This window comes from Cynocephalus volans, chromosome 13 (genome assembly GCF_027409185.1).
Source record: "Cynocephalus volans isolate mCynVol1 chromosome 13, mCynVol1.pri, whole genome shotgun sequence".
NCBI classification, from domain to species: Eukaryota; Metazoa; Chordata; class Mammalia; order Dermoptera; family Cynocephalidae; genus Cynocephalus; species Cynocephalus volans.
In genome coordinates, this window is record NC_084472.1 from 18,118,253 (window position 1) to 18,124,252 (window position 6,000).

A 6,000-nucleotide genomic window follows, 5' to 3' on the forward strand; every position below is an offset into this window, starting at 1 on the left:
CCTTCACTCTTTGAGTGACCTTGGATAAGCTACCTAAACTTTCTGTGTCTCAGTTTCCTCATCCATCTAACATGAAAGGTGTGCTGATAGATTAAAGTAATAAATACATGGAAAGCACTTTGAGTAGTATTTGGCATAAACTGAGAGATCAATAGATGTTAGTTTTTATTATAAATTCTTTTTAATTGATCCTCAGAAAGCAAGGCTAATATATATTAATTCTTGGAGTATTAATACCTTAAACTCAGTAATAGTAACTAATATTATCTTTATAGTACTTTGCCGGTTAATAAACATTTTCCTATACTTGATTTAATTTGATTCTTACAACAATTTTCAGGGATAGCATGGTGATAGAGTGTGGACGTGTTGTCCCCGCCGAAACTCGTGGAAATCTGATCCCCAATGTGGCAGTGCTGGGAGCTGAGTCATGGGGGTGGATCTCTCAGGAATGGATTAATGCTCTCCCAGGGGGATGGGAGTCTGAGTGAGATCTCACTTTATTAGTTCCCATGAGAGCTGGTTGTTTGGAAGACCCTGGCACCTCCCCTTTCTCTCTCTTGCTTCCTCTCGCCATGTGATCTGCTTGTACCCACTGGCCCCCTGCCACTTTCCGCCGTGAACAGAAGAAGCCTGAAGCCCGTGTCAGACGCAGCTGTCCCAGAATCGTGAGCCAAATAAACCTCTGTTCTTTATAAATTACCCAGTCTCAGGTATTCCGTTAGAGCATCACAAAACGGACTAATAGACATGGCATATTGTGCCCAGTTTTAGATGATAAAATTGAAACTTTAGAGAGGTTAAATGCCTTTTCCTAGGTCTCACAACTCATAAGTGAAAGGGAGAGTTCGTCTATCTGATATTCCCATTCCAAGTTCAGGATTTCTTTTTAACATTATTATACTTTTCATAGAAAAGAATGTATGTATGCTATTCTAATAGATTGATTCATTAGTTTTGATGAAACATTAGATTGAACACTAATTTTTAATGCTGATGGATCTTTTTTGATGCATATTTTGCTATGTTGGAGAGGTTTTAGGAGCTGCACAATCACGCAACCCCTCTCCAAAACAGCTAGCCCGTCTAAAATGGCAGGTGAATTTCATGGCTGTTTCAGCCAGCTCTCACCTTTGAGTGAGCTATTTCTGATACTGAACTTTTAACTTTTAACTTTTCTACTATTAAAAAGTAGGTTATATGGGGCCAGCCCGTGGCTCACTCGGGAGAGTGGGGTGCTGACAACACCAAGTCAAGGGTTAAGATCCCCTTACCGGTCATCTTTTTTTTAAAAAAAATAAATAAATAAAATAAAAAGTAGGTTATAAGTCAGCTGCTCTGAGCTTTCTTTGGAGGACTTGGGGTGGAGACAGGAACTTTAGAACCATAATAGTTCACTGTTCTCCACCCTGTTCCCAAAGAGTCAAGTAAGGTGAAAACATGAGAGAAATATTTTCCAATATTAATGATGTATACAATAGGTAAGCATTGTTGTCTTTGCCTATGTACTCATAGAAACTAGTTTTAATCAAACTGGTGGATTCTTTTTATAAGAATCATATCTTCTTGAAGGAAAGGAGAAATAGAGAGGAAAGTATGGAGTGGGGGGAAGGCTAAATATGAGTGAAAGTTAAACATTATTTAACGTCACTTCATAGTGCTTTCTTTTTTTTTTTTTTTTTTAAAGATGACGGGTAAGGGGATCTTAACCCTTGGCTTGGTGTTGTCAGCACCACGCTCTCCCAAGTGAGCGAACCGGCCATCCCTATATAGGGATCCGAAACCCATGGCCTTGGTGTTATCAGCACCGCACTCTCGCAAGGGAGCCACAGGCCAGCCCTACTTCATAGTGCCTTCAACTTAAGGTTTGGGAGTGGGAGAGGGGCTATGTAAAAGCCAGTCTTTTCAACTCTTTTTGCCAGATGTCTCCTAGGTGGCTCAAAACAGGTAACTAAAATGTTCTAACATTCCGATTAAGACCTAACTTTCTTTTCTTCAGTAGATTACCTTTGGTAAAGCAAATGTATAGGTTCCAAATACTCTGTTCAATTTGAGCAAAACATATGATTTGTAATGTTATAAACCTTAAAAGTATATTTATGAGCTTATGAATTGGAAACCTTTTGCCCTGCCTTCATCTGTTGCTCTGAGGAGCTAGAACTTCATTTGTACTGCATTCCCTCTTTGTACAAAGAAGCTGCAGAAAGTAACCTGGAGGTCATTGAGACATGAGGTTAGGAGTGAAATATGCCCTCTCCAAAAGTCAAATTGGATGAAGAACTAATTAACTTGTGGGAGCTGGGAAAATAAAATCATCATCAAAGGAAAATGATTTAAATAGTTTTGTCTTTAACTTACTTTCTCCCTCTTTTCTGTAACTTAGTCTATATATTTTTTTTGGAATCTCTTAACTTCCATTTATGTACATCAGAAAGTATTAACCTTCCTTTAAGGTCTCACTTAAATATCACCTTCTCTATGAAGCCCCTCTTAATCCTTGCTCCATTCATAATTCTATTTTCTCTCCTATATTCCTAAAGCACTTTATAGATCACCTATATATTTATCAAAAGATACCTTATAAAATAAAAATGTATATATGAGTCTAACTTCACCATTATTGTGATTCTAGTATCCATCAGAACCTGATACTATATCCTATACATACCTAAAACTCAGTAAATGCATATGGAATTGGAATGGTTGCCAATCTTGTATCTTCTTGAGTAATATGAGACTGGGAATGTCAATCAAAAGCTTTAGAGGCTTGTGAGCTTTTAGAGAAGTGGAAATTTCAGAAAGGTAAAGGGAAGGAGGACCTCAGGACTAGTTAAATTAAAGTAGATTGTGGAAGAAAGAAAACTTTCTTTACAATGTAAAGGGTGCCCCGCTCCCTTCTTTCTCTGGCCAAATCCTGCATCTTTGCTCTGGAGTACATTCTCTTCTACCTCTATCAATTAATCCCTCTCTACCTGCTTCTTCAACCTTTTCTCTACTAAACCATCTCATATCAGAACATTAGAAAATTTCTGGGGGCTGGCTGGTTAGCACAGTTGGTTAGAGCATGATGCTGATAATACCAAGGTCAAGGGTTAGTATCCCTGTACCAGCCAGCTGCCAAAAAATAACATTAATAATATTTCTAACTTACAGATGCATATTATTCCATCGGTGATGGAATCATAATTTAACCTCTGTCCTATGGGTATGTACTTATAGTTTACAATCTTTGGTACTCTAACCAATGCTTTATTAAATAACTTTATCCTTTTGTTATTTTACACATGTGCTAGTGTTTCTGTAAGATAAGTTTCTAGAGGAATTGCTGAATCAAAGTTTTGGAGAGGTTCCCAACAATTTACACGTATTTCAGCCATGTATGAGAGTGGTTTCTTATACTGTTGACAATACATGGTGTTATCAAACTTTTAAAAAATCATTTGTGAGTGAGGTTAAACATTGTAAGAACTATTTACATTGTGTGCGAACTATCTATCCATGTCCTTTGCCCATTTTTCTCACTGTGCTTTTGATTACTTAAATTTTAATATACTTTGGGTCTCTTCCTAGTTCTCTATTCTGTTCAGTGATCTGACAAATTTTGCACTGATTGCTATTTAAAGATATTGTGACCTAATTCATCTTTCAGTATCTGGTAGGGCAGTATTCTCCCTTCTTTTAGAAATATTTTTGACTATTGTTTTCTGTTCTTTCTTATAGATGACTTTTAGAATTGCTTTATTGACTTCTAAAGCAATACTACTGGTATTGGGATTGCATTAAACCTATAAATTAATTTGGAAGCAATTTAAAACCATCATTTTTTTGCCATGGTGAAATCTGTTTCTTGGTTATGTCTCTTGGTTTATTCAAGTCTTTTGTTTTAACTCTTAGGAAGTTTTATACTTTTCTTCACAAAATAATTTCATTTAACACTTATTTTCTCAGAGTAGCTGAAGACTTATAAATAATTTTTTAAAACACAAGAGAATTTAACTTTCCTTTTAATTTAACTCCTGGCTAAAACCCAAGATGATATAGAAGACGAAGACATGGTAGAAAGGAAGATCAGGCCCTTGGCAATAACTTTTCCTTTGCCCACCATTCTTAAGTGTTAGAAAGTTGGAATTTATATGTATTTTTATATGCATACACACAGAAAAGTACACAAACCATATGTAATCTGATCAAGGGACAGATCATTAACAGCAACCCAGAAGTCCCTGTATTAAGAGGTGGGGTCTTTGGGAGATTATTAGGTGATGAGGGCAGTGGGACTGGTGCCCTTATAAAAGTGGCTGAGGGCTTGCCAACTAGCTCAGTTGGTTAGAGCACGATGTTGATAACACTACGGTCAAGAGTTCAGATCCATGTATAGGCCAGCCGCAAAAAAAAAAAAAAAGGTTGGAAGGGAGCTCATTCATCCTTTCTGCATGTGGGGACATAGCCCTCATCAGACTCTGAATCTGCTGACACCATCATCTTGGACTTCCCAGCCTCCAGAACTGTGAGAAATAAATTTTTATTGTGTATAGGCCACCCAGTTTATGGTATTTTGTTTTAGCAGCCCAAATGGACTAAGACAGTGCCCCCCCACTCCAAAAACTCACTTTTTGCCTACCTTTTATAGGAGAAAAAGTCCAATAACTGGTTTGTGAGAAGTTAAGGAAAAGAGAAAATGGGCCAAATCTAGCATTCCTGCTTTTGATGAACGTGCCAGATATTTTAACCATTAGTTCAATTTTCTTATCTTTTTATACAGAGTCGCTTTTGCCTATAATGTAATTACAAAGATAACATTTATCTTTCCAGCAGCTTGAATAAGAAAAATTAAATGAGAAGAAAATGAGAGTAGAAAATTAATTATCTTTTTTTTTTTTTTTTTTTTTAAGATGATCAGTAAGAAACCCTTGACTTGGTGTTGTCAGCACCACGCTCTCCCAAGTGAGCCACGGACTGGCATGAAAAATAACTATCTTAAATTAACTATTCCAAAACCTTTTCTCTGCCTCTCATTTTCTGATATCTCTTAATATTTTCACTTCTTTCTTTGATGTATTTTGAGGAAATGGCAAAATGCACTATGTATAGTTTGAAAATCTTGAGCTGATTTATTCGGTTTTAATACCTACCTGTTTAACACCTATTAGGATGTCTAAATTTTTATTTTATTTTATTTTTGGCAGCTGGCCAGGACAGGGAAACGAATCCTTGACCTTGGTGTTATAAGAACCAAACCCTTGACACTCTAACCAACTGAGCTAACCGGCCAGCCCCTAGCATGTCTAAATTTTTTTTAAAAAGTAATGACAATACCAAATGCTGTGAGGATACAGAGAAATAGAGATACAGAGAAACTGGAACGCTCATAAATTCCTGGTGGGAATGCATATGGTACAATCACTTTGGAAAATAGTTTTTTAGTTTCTAATACAGTTAAACATATACCTACTATGTAACCCAGCAATCCTACTCCTAGATATCTACTCAAAAGAAATAAGAACTTATGTTAACACAAAAACATGTATGCAAATGCATATAGCAGCTTTATTCATAGTCACCAAGACCTGAGAACAACCCAGATGTCCTTCAGCCAGTAAATGGATAAAGTATGGTACATCCAGACAATGGAATACCACTGAGAAATAAAAAGGAATGGACTATCAAATCACGGTGAATCTTAAAATACATTTTGCTAAGTGAAAGAAGCCAGACCCAAAAGGCTACACAATGCTTGATTTCATTTGTATGACACCCTGGAAATAGCAAAACTACAGGGAGGAAAACAGATCAGTGGTTGTGAGGGTCTGGAGGTGTGGGGGTGGAGGGAAGGTTCTTCTGTAAATATGTAGCAGAAAGGAATATTGGGGGTGATGAAACTGGAACTGTGGTATGGAACTGGGGTAATAGAGACACAACTCTACGCATTTGTTAAAACATATAAACTGTTCACCAAAGAGTAAATTTTATATAAATTTTTTAATTCCACCAAGATGTAGG